General features: G+C 42.2%; 1 protein-coding gene across 2 annotated transcripts in view; it reads left to right on the forward strand.

The window, feature by feature from the left end:
• The first annotated feature begins 1,539 nt into the window (after positions 1-1,539).
• oser1 (oxidative stress responsive serine-rich 1) overlaps positions 1,540-17,490 on the forward strand; it is a 53,794-nt gene continuing 37,843 nt past the window's right edge. The window contains exon 1 of one of the 2 annotated variants that reach the window (XM_043710856.1): positions 1,540-1,757. The gene's annotated coding sequence lies outside the window, so the exon portion shown is untranslated. The other variant, XM_043710857.1, reaches the window with a different exon arrangement.

Genomic DNA, 17,490 nt, shown 5'->3' on the forward strand with positions numbered 1-17,490 from the left:
GGTTGGAGGGGTTGAGTCTGAGGGCGGAATTGCGGGATGTGGATGAGATGCGTTGGAGGGCATCTTTAACCATGTGGGAAGGGAAATTGCGGTCTCTAGAGAAGGAGGCCATCTGGTGTGTTCTATGGTGGAACCGCTCCTCCTGGGAGTAGATACGGCGGAGGCGGAGGAATTGGGAATACGGGATGGCATTTTTGCAAGAGGTAGGGTGGGGAGAGGTGTAATCCAGGTAGCTGTGGGAGTCAGTGGGTTTGTAAAAAAATGTCGGTGTCAAGTCAGTCGTCATTAATGGAGATGGAGAGGTCCAAGAAGGGGAGGGAGGTGTCAGAGATGGTCCAGGTAAATTTAAGGTTAGGGTGGAATATGTTGGTGAAGTTGATGAATTGCTCTACCTCCTCGCGGGAGCATGAGGTGGAACCGATGCTGTCATCAATGTAGCGGAGGAAAAGGTGGGGAGACGTGCAGGTGTAACTACGGAAGATCAACTGCTCTACGTAGCCAACAAAGAGACAGGCATAGCTGGGGCCCATACGTGTGCCCATGGCTACCCCTTTGGTCTGGAGGAAGTGGGAGGATTCGAAGGAGAAATTGTTAAGGGTGAGGACCAGTTTGGCCAAATGAATGAGTGTTGGTGGAAAGGTACTATTGGGGACGTCGGGAGAGGAACAAACGGAGGGCTTGGAGGCCCTGGTCATGGCGGATGCTGGTGTAGAGGGATTGGATATCCATGGTGAAGATGAGGTGTTGGGGGCCAGGGAAAAGGAAATCTTGGAGGAGTTGGAGGCCGAAGGTGGTGTCTTGAACGTATGTGGGGAGTTCCTGGACTAGGGGGGATAGGACAGTGTCGAGGTAGGTAGAGATGAGTTCAGTGGGGCAGGAGCATGCTGAGATACTGGGTCAGCCACGATGGTCAGGCTTGTGATCTTGGGAAGGAGGTAGAACCGGGCAGTGCGGGGTTCCCGGACTATGAGGTTGGAAGCTGTGGGTGGGAGATCTCCTGAGGTGATGAGGTTCTGTATGGTCTGGGAGATGATGGTTTGGTGATGGGGGAGCGGGGTCATGGTCGAGGGGGCGGTCGGAGGAGGTGTCTTCGAGTTGCCGTTTGGCTTCAGCGGTGTAGAGGTCAGTGCACCAGACTACCACTGCACACCCTTTATCTGCTGGCTTGATGGTGAGGTCGGGAACTCCACAAGGGAAACGCTTCAGAGCCCGGGGACTGCCTGCATGGTATGGATGTTTTGGGCAAACAGACGACATGGGCCTACTCACGTACTAGACGATTCTAAGGTTCCACACAAGTTTTATGCAACACTCCTGAATAACCTCCACCTCGCCGTTTCTTTACCGAAGGACAACAGCAGTGGTTTGGGCGGGAATTTCAAACCAACTCGAGGCGGTTGAGTAGGCGGGGTCAGGGGAATGCGTCAATGCGACTGACGTCAGAGGGCCGGTGTCACGCGCTTTCATTGCGCACCGCGAGAGGGTGAGTGGGCAGTCGCGGCTGCGCCTGCGCGCGCGGGCTGGCGGCGCGCTGTTGGTAGAGGCGTGGGCGCGCCCGTCCGTCCGTGCGCGCTTGCGCTCGCTGGCCATTTAAATGTAAACAAGAGGCGTTGGGCGAAGCGCACGCGAGAAAGGGTGGGAGGGAGAAGGGAAGAAAGAAAAGCCCTCCCGACCATTAACTCCTTGAATCCGGGGCGGTAGCTGTCATTTCTTTCATCTCTTCCGATTCGTCGTCCGGCCTTTCGAAAGCAACAGCGGTGCGTGTTTTCCTGTTTGTGCGCGGGTTGGGGAAGGAACGGCGCGGGGCCTAGGCCGCAGGCTCCGGCCTGTTCTTCACTCTGTTCCCGCCCTTAGCGACAGAGTGAGTGAGTGAGTGAGTGAGGGAGGGGGGGGAAAAAAACCAAACGAGCCCGTCGTCATCCCGCGGCCCAGCCCTCTGGATCCCCGCTGCTGATTCAGGCCAGTCCCTCACTGTCTACACTCACCCTCCACCACCTGCTTGATCAGAACAGACGAAAGGTAAAATACTACAAGGGGAAAAAAAAGCCTCGCTTTTGGTTTGTTTTCATTAATCAAAAGCGTCTTTGCATGCTCATTTAGATCCGAATGAATAATTATTTCTTTTATATTCCCCTCTTGACCTGACTCATCGCTGGTCATAGAATCAGGCTCGTTGTTGTTGTCGTGTCTGAAAGTGCAGTGTCATCGCCAGGACTTAGTTTTGTCTCGGTTGTCCATCCTAACCCTTATTTTGTTGTTACTTTCGTTGTCAGTCGCAATCGTAATTGTCTAGTGTATAATCCTTTTGCAGCATAGATCCGCACCGTTGCTTTTGTTGAAAAATAAATGTTTGTCAGGTTGTCTGATTGTCGGGGGGCACCACATCCGCGTTGGTCTCAAAGTCTCTTCCTTGCTGCTGAAGAGGAAAGAGGGTAGACGTTGTATTCTATTTTAATTCATTCGCGTGGGTGCCACAGGGTAGCATTTGTAGTGAGAGATAGTGAGCTTCTTTCTGTTATAGCGACTGAGTTAACCATATTGCTGTGGGTTAGGCTGGGCACAAGGACAGCAGATTTCCAACATTGATCAATCCAACTTTCTTAATCTATAAGAAAACCTCAAGTTTCACACTTAGTGTTGCTGTGAACTTTTTTAAAAATCCTGATTTATTTATATCACTGAATTCTCTAACTATTGTTTTGGCATTTGAACTCTTGACTGGATTTTTAGTCTAGAGTTCTGGTCTACTCATACAGTAATATAGTCAGTATGTTACTTGCATTTTGTTACAGGAGTACCAGATAGCAATTAAGGGTGGGATATAAGTTTTTTTTGTTTCAGTATCCTGAGGATGTCACAGCAGGCTGAATGCTTACTAATGTATCAAAAAATAGGGTGATTGAACTTTTGTCCTTTTTAGGCATGTGTATCTTAGTAGTACACTACCTTCAAAAAGATCCATTTGCCTACTGTACTTTCAAATGGTGTTAACAATCAAGTTTTGTTAATGGTTAACATTAATAACTGGGCATGTTGTGTACTATTGATTTAAACCCAAAGTGTTCCCAATTAGGACGAATGACTAGTTTATGGAAATATTTTTGGCCCGGTGTATTTTCCTACTTCAACATAATTGACAGCATTCTTGCCTCCGGTAGATGATTGTGGGGCCAGACTCATTCCAATAAGCTGTTTCTTGACAGTTTTTCCATTGATTATACATACATTTGTAAAATAAATCTAGTTGCAGGTTATGTAATCCACATGTATCTTCTGCTTAATCAACTTAGATATTTTAGAAGTTCTGATGTAGGCGTTAGGACAGTCGGTTTAACTAATTGTTTTATGGATAAATGACCAATAAATGTTAATTTTTTTTGGGGGGTATAAATCTTTGTCAAGGTACTTTGCTTGTGAAGTAGCAGAGTGGTGTGCAGCCTGTGAATTTCATTTTGGGACATTCTAAGAACATAAAAAGTGCATTACACAAAATTAACCTCATGTCGGCAGGACGGCGGCTTAGTGGTTAGTACTGTTGCCTCTCAGCACCAGGTCCCAGGTTCACTTCCACCCTCTGGAACCTGTCTGTGTGGAGTTTACACACCCTCCACTTGTCTGCCTGGGTTTCTTCCAGGTGTTCAGGTTTCCTGCAACAGTCCAAAGATGTGCAGGTTAGCTGGATTGGCCATGTTGAATTTGCCCATAGTGTCCATGGATGTGGACATCCAGGCTAGGTGGGTTAGCCATGGGAAATGCAGGGTTACAGATATATGGCCTGCTTCCACACTGTAGAGATTCTATGACACCAGAAAACCATTTTCTCTGCAAGACAAAGTTTGGTTTAAAGTCTCACCTGAAAAATGGTACCTTAAACAGCGCAGCACATCTTTAAACTGCAAAAAGATAAATCCAAGTTATGTGCTTTGCTCTCTGGATGGAGATGAGAAAGCAGTAGCTGAGAATTTGAAATCTGGTCAATATGTAATACTATTGCAAAACAAAGGTGCAGTAAAGATAACATTAGATTTGTAAGACTTTTTGTCTATATACAGACACTCTAGGTTATGAACTCCATTCCTGAGTACTCCTCTTAACTTGATTTGTGGCAAGTCAAAACACAATACAGAAGATCCTTATTTCAGATTCTTAAAATTTAATAGTTCTATGGGATTTCATTTGTAAATGTGGGCATTTGTGAGTGAGGGGTCCCACTGTATAAATCCTTCTGTTCTACTGCTCCTAAGACTTTACAAAGATATGACAGATAAAAGAGACATTTGTAGCTGAACTGAAGATTGGTCAGTTGAGTTTCAAGGAGGGTCGCAAAAGGAGGAAAGGGAAGTGGAGTAATTTAGGAAAAGCATTTAAACATACAGCAGAAGTAGCGGAAGGTATGGTTCAGATTGGTTGGGAACTGTTGGAACTGGGAGCCAGAATTGAGAAAATGGACAGTTAAGGGTGAATGGGATTGCAGACTTTAATGAGGCCAGGAGAAAGTGAGGTTCTCAGATCAAAGTTGAAACTTTATTGCTGGAACAGCACAGCAGGTCAGGCAGCATCCAGGGTACAGGAGATTCGACGTTTCGGGCACAGGCCCTTCTTCAGGAATGAAGAAGGGCCTGTGCCCGAAACGTCGAATCTCCTGTACCCTGGATGCTGCCTGACCTGCTGTGCTGTTCCAGCAATAAAGTTTCAACTTTAATGAGGCCAGACATTGGAAGGGTAACTGCCTTGGAGGGTTGAAAATTTAGAATGAGGATTGAAAATTAAGACTCTTTCGGAATTGAAATGAAATGGGGTGACGCCAGTTGCAGACAGAATAGGATATAGATGGATGAGGTGAAATTTACTGTACAATGGTAGACTGGCTGAATACTGAAGTAATAAAGCTTGGAGATGACACAATGTGGATAAAGGTTTCAGTAGATAGACTAAAGTAAGGGTAGAAGTGTGCATTGTTAGACCAGTGGAAGTAGTTGACTTTCTGATAGTAGACCAGGTAAGGATGATTGATTCCCTTTTCCCCAAAAGGCATTAGTGAACCAGATGGGATTTTATGACAATGACCACCTTAATGGTCACTCACTGACATGATGTTAATTGAATTTAAATTGCTCAGTGGGATCTGAGCATGTGTCAGAGCATTAGCCTGACTTCTGGATTGCTAACTAATCCAATGATGATATTACTATGTCACTGTCTCCCCACTTTACACTAAACTGTAGCTTAGAGTTCTATTCCTCAAACTGAATCTGCTTTAAACTCCATACACTCCAAAATATTCCCCATCACTGTTCCCTGTCTCTTCCAGTCACTTCTTAAATAACAGACACCCCTCTTCTAGAGGCCTCACCAGCTGTATCATTTCCAGGATTTGTACGGAATTGGTCTCTAGAGCTCCACAGTGCATATCCTATCGCACGGTAAGTTCCACTTGTAGGTACGCCCAATTTCATCAACTTAACACGGTCCAAGGATCGACAGGACTGGCAGCTTAATATTTCAGAATATAAATAATATAGGAAGAATAGAAAAGGGAGATTACAGAGAGTTAGGCAGGAATTTAAAAAGGAGGTCCTCGAGTAGTAATATCTGGATTACTCCCGGTGCTATGAGCTAGAGAGGGCAGGAATAAGAGGATAGAGCAGATGAACGCATGGCTGAGGAGCTGGTGTATGGGAGAAGGATTCACATTTTTGGACTATTGGAATCTCTCTTGGGGTAGAAGTGACCTGTACAAGAAGGACAGTTTGCACCTAAATTGGAAGGGGACTAATATACTGGCAGGGAGATTTGCTAGAGCTGTTCGGGAGGATTTAAACTTGTAGGGTGGGCATTGGGACCCAGGGAGATAGTGAGGAAAGAGATAATTTTGAGATGGGTACAGTTGAGAACAGAAGTGAGTCAAACAGGGCAGGCAGGGACAAGGTAGGACTAATAAATTAAACTGCATTTACTTCAATGCAAGGGGTCTAATAGGGAAGGCAGCTGAACTCAGGGCATGGTTAGAATGTGGGACTGGAATATCATCGCAATTACAGAAACATGGCTCAGGGATGGGCAGGACTAGCAGCTTAATGTTCCAGGATAGAAAGGGAGACGAGAGGAGAGGGAGTGGTGTATTTGATAAGGGATAGCAATACAGCTGTGCTGAGGGAGGATATTCCTGGAAATACATCCAGGGAAGCTATTTGGTTGAAACTGAGAAATAAGAAAGGGATGATAATCTTATTGGGATTGTATTAATCAGAGGGAAACTGAGAAACACACTTGTAAGGAGATCTCGGCTATCTGTAAGAATAATACGGTGGTTATGGTAGGGGATTTTAACTTCCCCAACATAGACTGGGACTGCCATAGTGTTAAAAGCTTAGATGTAGAGGAATTTGTGTGTACAAGACAATTTTCTGATTCAGTTTGTGGATGTACCTACTAGAGAAGGTGCAAAACTTGACCTACTCTTGGGAAATAAGGCAAGGGAGGTGACTGAGGTGTCAGTAGGAGAGCACTTTGGAGTCAGTGACCATAATTCTGAGATTTAAAATAGTAATGGAAAAGGATAGACCAGATCTAAAAAGTTGAAGTTCTAAATTGGAGAAAGGCCAATTTTGACGGTATTAGGCAATAACTTTCAAAACCTGATTGGAGGCAGATGTTTGCAGGTAAAGGGTAAAATGGGAAGTCTTCAGAAATGTGAGAACAAGAATCCAGAGAAAGTATATTCCTGTTAGGGTGAAAGGAAAGGCTGCTAGGTATAGGGAATGCTGGATGACTAAAGAAATTGAGGGTTTGGTTAAGAAAAAGAAGGAAGTATATGTAAGGTATAAACAGGATAGATCAAGTGAATCCTTAAGTATACTCCTACTTCCTTTATACTCAGAGGGAAATCAAGAGGGCAAAAAGGGGACATGATATAGCTTTGGCAAATAGAATTAAGGAGAATCCAAAGGGTTTTTACAAATATGTTAAGGACAACTAGGGAGAGAATAGGGGCCCTCAAAGATCAGCAAGGCGGCCTTTGTGTGGAGCTGCAGAAAATTGGGAAGATACTAAACAAGTATTTTGTATTAGTATTTACTGTGGAAAAGGATATGGAAGATATCGAATGTAGGGAAATAGATGGTGACACCTTGCAAGATGTCCATGTTACAGAGGAGGAAGTGCTGGATGTTTGAAATGGATAAAGGTGGAAAATTCCCCAGGACCTGATCAGGTGTACCCTAGAACTCTGTGGGAAGCTAGGGAAGTGATTGCTGTTCCCCTTGCTGAGATATTTGTATCATTGATAGTCACAGGTGAGGTTCTGGAAGACTGGAGGTTGGCTACATGTGGTGCCACTCTTAAAGGAAGTAAGGGCAAGCCAGGGAACTATAGACCAGTGAGCCTGACGTCAGTGGTGGGCAAGTTGTTGCAGGAAATCCTGAGCGACAGCATATACATGTATTTGGAAAGGCAGGGACTGATTAGGGATAGTCAGCATGGCTTTGTGCCTGTGAAATCATGTCTCTCAAACTTGATTGAGTTTTTTTTTTGAAGAAGTAACAAAGAGCATTGATGAGGGCAGAGTGGTAGATGTGATCTATATGGGCTTCAGTAAGGCTTTTGACAAGGTTGCCCATAGGACACTGATTAGCAAGGTTAGATCTCATGGAATAAAGAGGGAACTAGCCATTTGGATACAGAACTGGCTCAAAGGTAGAAGGTGGTGGTGGAGGGTTGCTTTTCAGACTGGAGGTCTGTGATCAGTGGAGTGCCACAAGGATCGGTGCTGGGTCCTCCACTTTTTGTCATTTACATAAATGATTTGGATGCGCGCATAAGAGGTACAGTTAGTAAGTTTGTAGATGACACCAAAATTGGAGGTGTAGTGGACAGCGAAGAGGGTTACCTCTGATTACAACGGGATCTTGATCAGATGGGCCAATGGGCTGAGAAGTGGCAGATGGAGTTTAATTTAGATAAATGTGAGGTGCTGCATTTTGGGAAAGCAAATCTTAGCAGGACTTGTGCACTTAATGGTAAGGTCCGAGGGAGTGTTGCTGAACAAAGAGACCTTGGAGTGCAGGTTCATAGCTCTTTGAAAGTGGAGTCGCAGGTAGGTAGGATAGTGAAGAAGACACTTGGTATGCTTTCCTTTATTGATCAGAGTACTGAGTACAGGAGTTGGGAGGTCATGTTGCGGCTGTACAGGAAGTTGATTAGGCCACTTCTGGAATATTACGTGCAAATCTCGTCTCCTTCCTATCAGAAGGATGTTGTGAAACTTGAAAGGGTTCAGAAAAGATTTACAAGGATGTTGCCAGGGTTGGAGGATTTGAGCTATAGGGAGAGGCTGACCAGGCTGGGGCTGTTTTCCCTGGAGCGTTGGAGGCTGAGGGGTGACCTTATAGAAGTTTACAAAATTGAGGGGCATGGACAAAATTGAGGGGCATAGACAAAGTCTTTTTCCTGGGGTGGGGGGAGTCCAGAACTAGAGGGCATAGGTTTAGGGTGAGAGGGGAAAAGATATATAAAAAGAGACCTATGGGGCAACTCTTTCTCAGAGGGTGGTGTGTGTATGGAATGAGCTGCCAGAGGAAGTAATGGAGGCTGGTACAATTGCAACATTTAAGAGGCATTTGGATATGTATATGAATAGGAAGGGTTTGGAGGGATATGCGCAGGGTGCTGGCAGGTGGGACTAGATTGGGTTGGGATAACTGGCTGGCATGGATGGGTTGGACCGAAGGGTCTGTTTCCATGCTGTACATCTCTGTGACTCTGACTGAGGGGTCAGTGAGGGAAGATTTTGGGGCCAGTGATCGTAATTCAATTAGTTCTAGAATAGTGATAGAAAAGGATAGACCAAAACTAAAAGTTTAAGTTTTTTATATTGGAGGAAGGCCAATTTTGACAGTATTAGGCAAGAACTTTCAAAATTGATTGGGGGGGGGAGCTATTTACAGGTCAAGTGATGGCTAGAAAGGTGGGGTGGAGGATGGCTTTTAAAAAATGAAGTAGAGTCCTGAGACAGAATGTTCCTGTTACTGTGAAGGGTAAAGTTGGTAGGTTAAGGGAGTACATAGCGATTCTACAAATACATTAAAGACAAAAGACTAACAAGGGAGAGAATATGGCCCCTGAAAGATCAACAAGGCTGTCTGTGTGGAACGGCAGGAGATCAGTAAGATACTAAACATGTTTTTCATATCAATTTTTGTTGTGAAGGACATGGAAGCTTGGTAATATGGGGAAATAAATAGTGATGTCACAGAAGTTTCCACATTACAGAGGAGGATGTGCTTGATGTTATAAAACAACAAGGTGGATAAAACCCTGGGTGCTAATCAGGTGTTATTCTGAACTTTGTGAGAAGCTAGGGAAGTGAATACTGGGCTCCTTGCTGAGATATTTATATCAATAGCCATGGGTGAGGTGCCAGAAGATTGGAGGCTGGCTACTTTGGTGCCTATATTTAAGAAAAATGGTAAGGATAAGCCAGGGAACTATAGACCGGTGAGTCTGATGTTAGTGATGGCTAAGTTGGGGGGGATTTTGAGCAACAGGATTTGCATGGATTTGGAAAGGCAAGGCCTGATGAGGGATAGTCAACAAGAATTAGTGCATGGGAAATTGTTTCTCACTAACTTGTTTTTGAAAAGTGGCCAAGATGATTAATGAAGGTAGAACAATGCATGTTAGCAACAAATATGGACGTCAGCAAGGTGTTTGACAAGGTTCTGCAAGGTAGACTGGTTAGCAAGGTTAGATCACATGGAATCCAGGAAGAACTAGCCATTTGGAAAGAAAATTGGCTCAAAGGTAGGAGACAATGGGTGGTGGAGGGATGCTTTATAGACTGGAGGCCTGTGACAGGGATATGCAGCGTAGATTGGTGCTGGGTCCACTGCTTTTTGTGATTTATTTTATATAAATGATTTGGATAAGAATATAGGAGGTGCGGTTAGTCAGTTTGCTGATGACACCTGGATTGGTGATGTAGTGGACAGCAAAGGAGGTTATCTAGATGTACAACAGGACTTTGATCAGATGGGCCAATGGACTGAGGAGTGGTAGGTGGAGTTTAATTTTAAATGAGGTGCTGCATTTTGGAAGGCAAATCAGGGCAGGACTTGTACACTTAATGAAAAGGTCTTGAGTGTTGCCAAACAAAGTGACGTTTGGGGCAGGTTCATAATTCCTTGAAGGTGGAGTTGCAAGTAGACTCGGAAGTGAAGAAGGCATTTGATATGCTGTCTATTGGTCGGTGCTTTGAGTATAGGAATTGGAATGTCAAGTTGCAGGAGCACAGGACATTGGTGAACCCACTTTTAGAATACTGCATTCAGTTCTGGTCTTCCTACTTTAGGAAAGATGTTGTGAAAAACTTGTAAATTTTTTCTGAACCCTTTCAAGGCTGAGGTTGGAGGGTTTGATTTTGTTAGGAGAGGCTGAACAGGCTGGAACTGTTTTCTCTGGAGCATCCGAGCTGCGGGGTGACGTCCGAGGTTTATAAAATCATGGAGTGGCATAGGGTGAATAGCCAAGGCCCTTTTTCCCTAGGGTATGGGAGTCCAAAACTGAAGGGTATAGGTTTAAGATGAGAGGTGAAAGATATGAAACTAATCTAAGGGGAACTTTTTATGCAGAGGGTAGTGTATGTATGGAATGAGCTGCAGAAGTAGTTGTGGAGGTGGGTACAAACGCAACATTTCAAGTGCATGTGAATGGGTACATGAATAGGAAGGGTTTCGAGAGATATTGGCCAAATGCTGGCAAATGGGACTGGATTAATTTAGGATATCTGGTCGGGGTAGATGAGTTGGATTGAAGGACCTGTTTACATGCTGTACATCTTGATGACTCTATGATTGTTGCCAGTTTCTTTATGTTCTTATTTACCTGTATCATTTATTTCCTCTGTGCACCCATTCTGCTGAGCTACCATTGTAATTTGTAAATTTAATTGGATAATCATTCAAGGAACAGTTTAAAAACTATCTTTTGAAGGTTGATGGCTGTGCTGTATCTGTTCAACTTGAAAATTTATTGAAGGTTCTTAATTTGTTATTGTTACTGTTGGGGAACTTTGGTTCTAACATGGATAAAGCCATGTATAGCTTTGGATTTGTATTTCTATAGTGATGTGTGTTAATGTTTTGAGAGAAGTAACTTTTTTGTTTACTTTTGGATTAGTCTGTTGGGTGTGGGTTCCTGGAAAATTGTTTACGTGAAGGGTTTCAAAAAAAAACTTGGCATTAAATAGTTCAGTGCATTAGAAAATAAGGGTAGAAGAGAAGGAAAAGCTAGTCACTTGCATACCAACAGTGTATCCTATTGCACACAGCGATAGAGAGACATTATGCAGTGAGCTTTTGCTCCCTTTCATTCTCACCATTTTCCCAATTTTGGTTCCATCTTTACCCTAAAGTGGAAGGGCATGTGCACAGGAAATGCCTTTTATTTACATTAGTCACACTTGGACTTCTTGTGGCTTGAGTAAACCTGAGCAGAAGATTGAGAAGTTGGTTTTGAATATGTCGAGTGGTGGGAGAGAAGGGTAGACAGGATGGAGGCAATAATATAGCTGGTCTGGGCCGAGCAAGGAGCTGGAGCTAGAGCATTTGCTGGTAGTTTAAAAGATGTTCATTGAGCAATAGTTTGTTGCCAGTAATCCTTGGAAGCCTTGTAGTATTGGGGAGGTGATGGCCTAATGGTATTATTGTTGAACTGTTAATCCAGAGTGGATAAAGAGTGGAGGTGAAAAAAGCACAGCAGGTCAAGCAGCATCAGAGGAGGAAGGGAGTCGACGTTTCAGGTCAGAACTTTTTCATCAGAACTGACAACGTTACTTTCTCACAGTATGGAAAGTGGTCTTTCAATAACCAGGTCAATTATCAAGCATCTAGCTATTCCAATTGTATTTAGCTTATTAGCACTTAGCCTTGCATGCCATTGCAGTTTATCTAAATAGTTCTTGTATGTCTTAAGGGTTTCTTCCTCTCCCACTTCTTTAGGCAGGTTCCAGGTGCTCGCTACCGTCAGTGAAGTTACTCTTTCCCTCAAATCCCCTCGAAACCTTTTGCTATATATCTTTAAACTGTGCTCCTGGTTATTGACTTTGAGGGGAAGGTTTCTCCCTATCTACTCTACTCTTGGCAACTGTAATACATGTAGAAGGAATGAAGAGCTGTGATTGGTGTGTTCAAATTTGAAGTATGTTAAATGATTCATTTAATGACTTTAGTGTTACAATGCTTTAGCAGTGTTAAACACAGCAAACTTGTTTCATTTAATTACACTTATTTTGGGAATAAGATTTATGTTGGGGTGAGTTTGTTGCTGTTGAATAGGTTGACAAGGTCTTTACTGCAGGTGCTGTCAGATACTGGCAGTTAAGTTTAGTCTCCTAAATTGTGACAATTGACCAATGACTGGAGTCTTTAATGGACAAAAGGATGGGGAGCAGATTGAAAGAAAACTTGATAAAAACTAAAAGAACTACAGATGCTGTAAATCAGAAACAAAACCAGAAATTGCTGGAAAAGTTCAACAGTCTGGCAGAATCTGTGAAGAGAAAGTATTGCATGGGCTTGAGTCATGAACAGACCAGACAGCGTCCAGTTTAATAGTGAAGATTTCAACAGCAGTTGAACTTAGATACTGATGTTAAGGATGCTGTCGAGGTGGGATGCTAGAAAAATTCTTTAGAGATGGTCAGAATATGACATTGCTCATCTCGGGATCAAATTTGACACCAAGATTGCGAAAGTCTAAGTTGTTAAAGAGGGGTGGAATAAGCAGTTATAGACCCAATCTAAATTGTTTTGAAAACATTGTTTTCCATTGATTAATTGGAGAAAATTTCTGCTCAGATTTTGGATAAGTAGTCTGATAACTTAGCAGTAACGGGGCGAGAGGAATGTTGGTGAGGTAGATTGGGTGTCAGAATAAAAGAAAATGATTGCTGTGCCTTCAGGTGATCTTGGCAAGGATACTATGCAGGTGAGAAATACAACAAGAACCAGCGATTGGTCCTTGAGGGGCAGTCGCACCTAGTTGGACTAAAGCACAAGTGTAGAAACAGAATGTGTGACCAACTGTGAAAGGCTGCAGTCGTGAGAAGGTTTTTACCTTATCACAATCCTGTTGCAATTCATTGACTGCTTTGATCAGAACCATTTTTCCAGTATTGTGGCAGAGCTGATCTGACATTATTACTAAACTCCTTATGTTGTGATAGTTTCTTTTTAGTATCTTCTCTCTCATGAGCACTGTATTCTACATCCATTTTTCTTCTAAGTCTTCTGCAGGACTGCATCACACTTGACCTCTCACTTGTCCAAGCTATTAGTGTTTCCCCTAAGCTTTAAAAATCAAATGCAGAAGTTTTTAACTGAATGCACAATTGTTTACTTCTAATGCAAATTGAAGTCCATTTGTTCTGGAGGCTACTTCTCTTTCTGGTTGTTTTAAGAAAATCGCCCCGCCTACAGAAATACTTAAGTCATCAAAACACTCTTCAGAAATCCAAGAAAACTGATGTTAATTCAAAAATGCAATTTTAAGCACCTATACAAACAACACTCATCCTTCATCACAAGGTGGAATGTTGAATTAAATAGGGCAGCAGTTCAAAGATTTTATCTTTTAACGGTACAGAAATGTTTAGTGTTGTTGAGCATGATGGTCAGGAGGGGAATTTAGGCAATCAATTTAGTCAGGATAGAATATAAAGGAACTGGAGGTGAATCTCAGGAACTGATTGAGTTCAGAGTGAGGGGAACTAGTCAAGAAAAGAGGGTAAAAAAGGTGCAAGTTCAGGGCAAAGAGGATCATTAAAGGACTATTAGTTAAGTGGACTAGAAGTAGGAGAGTGGCAGAGGTAGCTTATATAATGTCTCAATTAGTTATCTTGGCTTTCATCACTTATTCATGTAATTGTCTTTTATGACAAAAGCTGCAGCTAGTAACTTTGTGGTCTATTCAAGAATGCTTCAGAATGTTTCACTGCAAAATGTATTGGCATGTGCGTAATGTTTTTACTATGCTACTATGTCTAGCTTCCACTTAATATCTACATAATTTCCCAAAGGAAATTTTGAAATCTATTTTGAATTTTTTTTAATGTCCCTTTCACTAATTATTCGTATAACCATGTTCTTCACTTAGTTACACCCCACCTCACGAGAATTGGAATAGGGAAGAGAACCTCCTCCTCTTTCCAGAACTGAAGCCCAACAAACAGAAACAATCTTTGGTTTTAGCTGAAGCATCATTTGGTGTAGATTGAGAATAGCTAAAGTATCTTGCTTAAAGTAAAACTGTATCCAGCTTTCTGCTGTCCTTGGTTCAGGATTGAAATTTTCGGCTTCAAATCATCTACTGAATTGTTAGGTGCAATTTATTCACACATTGATGGGAAAGCAATTAAAATAAGAAATATTTAATATAGAGTACTATATTAAGTTAAATGTAATGCTATGGTCACTTGCAAATTTCTGTTCACACTCTGCAAATTAGTCAAACTTATGATAAGTATTCATGATAACGTATTATTTGTCAATTTTTGTATTGTGTGTAAAGCAGAGAGTTTTCACTTCAGATTTGTTCTGAATGTTATTGTAGTGTCCAAAGTTTGTGAATATATGTACTTCTAAAATGGTGTACAAACTATGGAGTAGAACTTAGAGGTGAACAGGTCAGTGCATTAGAAATAATTATGGAAGTGGGGAAAAATGTTGTTGCTAAATGACTGCACCCCGGTATGTTACATGCCAGCAAAGACCTCTCTCCATATAGAATTCAAATCCACAAATTGAGATTTCCTTTCTCTTAACATACTACTGTGTACTCGCTCCCCATATTCATATACCCAATTCAACCCTAATTAACTTAATATATCCATCACCTGTTCCCTCATTCCACTACATCACAGATTGATTCTTCTTTAGACAAAGAGTTAGAGCTGTGATTATTTTTTTAAATCGCTAGTTTATATTCCCATTTTCTTTGTACATTAAAGTTCCACGTGACTCATTTTTGTATGTCCAACAGTTTTAAAACTTGCTGATTTCTTGGTTTAACAAAGAGTTAACTGCTGCTGTTCACTCTTTTCTATTTGAAGATCTTTCCATTCTCCTCCATCTATTTTAAAATTGCAATATCTGTCCCATCTTTGTCATTCACATATCTCATTGAGTGTACATTATCCCATCATGACTAATTGTCAATGCAACACTCGATTTGTTTTTATTAGAACGTTTTCCACTATTTTCAGAAAGAAAAGTCCCTCAAGTGAAAACCTTCACGGAGGTATTTTTGCTACTCTTTTTAGCTTCCCAGGCTAAAAGTCATTATTTACCTCTTTTCCACAACAAGTAGTTGTAAACCACTCTGTACTCAAGAACCCAACAGATTCGTACAATATGTCGAAGTTAATGCTAGAAAAGCAAGCGGGTTAGGCAGCATCCAAGGAGCAGGAGGGTTGATGTTTTGGGCATAAGCTCTTCATCAGGAATCACTTTTCCTAGATTTGTACAAGAAGCATCACTAAAAACATTTAATGTTCCTGGCATCTCCCAGTGACAGCAATTTCAAAGCACAATGCTCCATGTTTAATTTTTTTTTTCAGTTTTGTTTTCATAAATGATATCTTACACCTTGGGAGTTTCATATTTATACTTAATGGTAATGCTTAAAAATTCACATCTGGTCTTGTTTGATGTCTGTCCAATACAACTGCCCAATCAGATGTCCCAGTTCCTCCATTTCAGGTTTGGATGCTGCTGCATCTTTGTGAAGCCCTGTTTTGACTATTAGTAGTAATTTTTGCAATAAGATTACTGATGCAAAACTCACTCAGTTCGTTCTGCCTGATTTCCAGTCCAAAGTACTTAAAATCCTCACTCTGACTTACAATTTGAATTCTGGTTAAAACTATTCATGAGAGTGTTTGTAACTTTGGAGCAGTGAATTCAGTCATCTACATATATCGTAAAGGTGCCTGAAAGTGCACCTTTAAGATATCCATATATCTGTTTTTAACTCCATTTATAGGTCAAATAAGACTGACCTTACTGAGAACTATGGGCATCATTTAAGTTTGAGTTTCCCCACTGCATTTGGTGCCTCTTTGGAAGCTGAAGAAACTTAAGTTGATCTCACTGCAGCAAAGCAGGGATAGGGTGGGGGTTGTGGTGGTAATGCCTAGCAGTCCAGAATCCCTGGATAATGTTCTGGGAACATGACTTTGAATTCCACAAAGGCAAATGGTGAAATTTGAATTCAATAAAAATCTGAAATGAAAAGCTAGTCTAATGGTGATCATATAATTTATCAATTGGTGTAAACACTCATCTGGTTCACAAATGTTCTTCAGAGGAAATCTGCCATGTCGCTGATCTGACCTATATGAAGGTTCATTCTCACAGCAGTGTGTTTAATGTGTAATAAATGCTAACCTAGTTAGTGATATCCACATCCCATGAGCATTTTTATTTATGAAATCAATTAATCAACACTTGCAAACATTTGTTAGCAAAGGTATAAAGTTAAAATTTACTCAAAGTTTGGGTGAAGATTTGTAGCTCGGGTGCTCGTTGTTGTGGTTCTGTTCGCCGTGCTGGAAATTTTTGTTGCAAACGTTTCGTTCCCCCGTCTAGGTGACATCCTCAATGCTTGGGAGCCTCCTGTGAAGCGCTTGGAGGCTCCTAAGCACTGAGGATGTCACCTAGACAGGGGACGAAACGTTTGCAACAAACATTTCCAGCTCGGCGAACAGAACCACAACAACGAGCACCCGAGCTACAAATCTTCACCCAAACTTTGAACACCTACGGGCGCGAGACGCTAAGTGCCACATACGAACAACTCCGGTTCCTGCATGAATGCCGAAAGAATTGAATCCTTCCATCATGTGTCAGATACAGACCGCCAGTCAACAATCCACAAGCCAGAGACACAACCAGACAGAACAGATTCAGGATGATCCAGGTAATGATTACAGACGCACACAACAGACTTCACAAATACAGACAAGAAATTGCACACCAAAAGTCGTTAATTTCAAAAACCGCTAATTGGGAATGGACCCAGACCATAGAACGGGCTGTCACCATAGGACAGAACAGGACCACACACTGCAAAAAAATGGCCAAACTAACACACAACAAAGAGGACACCACAACACACACCTGGGTTAAAAACCTCTCCCCCACAGACAGCTCACAGACACGGAAAGAACAATACTGGCCAAGGGACTCAACTACAACCACAGGGACACCAAGACAGCAGACTTCCTAGCAGCACTAGAATGCACACTCAGGAACAATGGACTGACAGAAGAGACACAACAAACAGTGAGACAAAGTATCGTACCTCTGATAACAAGGAAAAGACAAACACATAACCTCAACACCAAGGAGAGGGAAGCACTAAAATCACTAAGAAACGATAAGAACATAATCATACTACCAGCAGACAAAGGCAGAATGACGGTCATCCTGGACA

Source organism: Chiloscyllium plagiosum, chromosome 20, assembly GCF_004010195.1.
Source record: "Chiloscyllium plagiosum isolate BGI_BamShark_2017 chromosome 20, ASM401019v2, whole genome shotgun sequence".
NCBI classification, from domain to species: Eukaryota; Metazoa; Chordata; class Chondrichthyes; order Orectolobiformes; family Hemiscylliidae; genus Chiloscyllium; species Chiloscyllium plagiosum.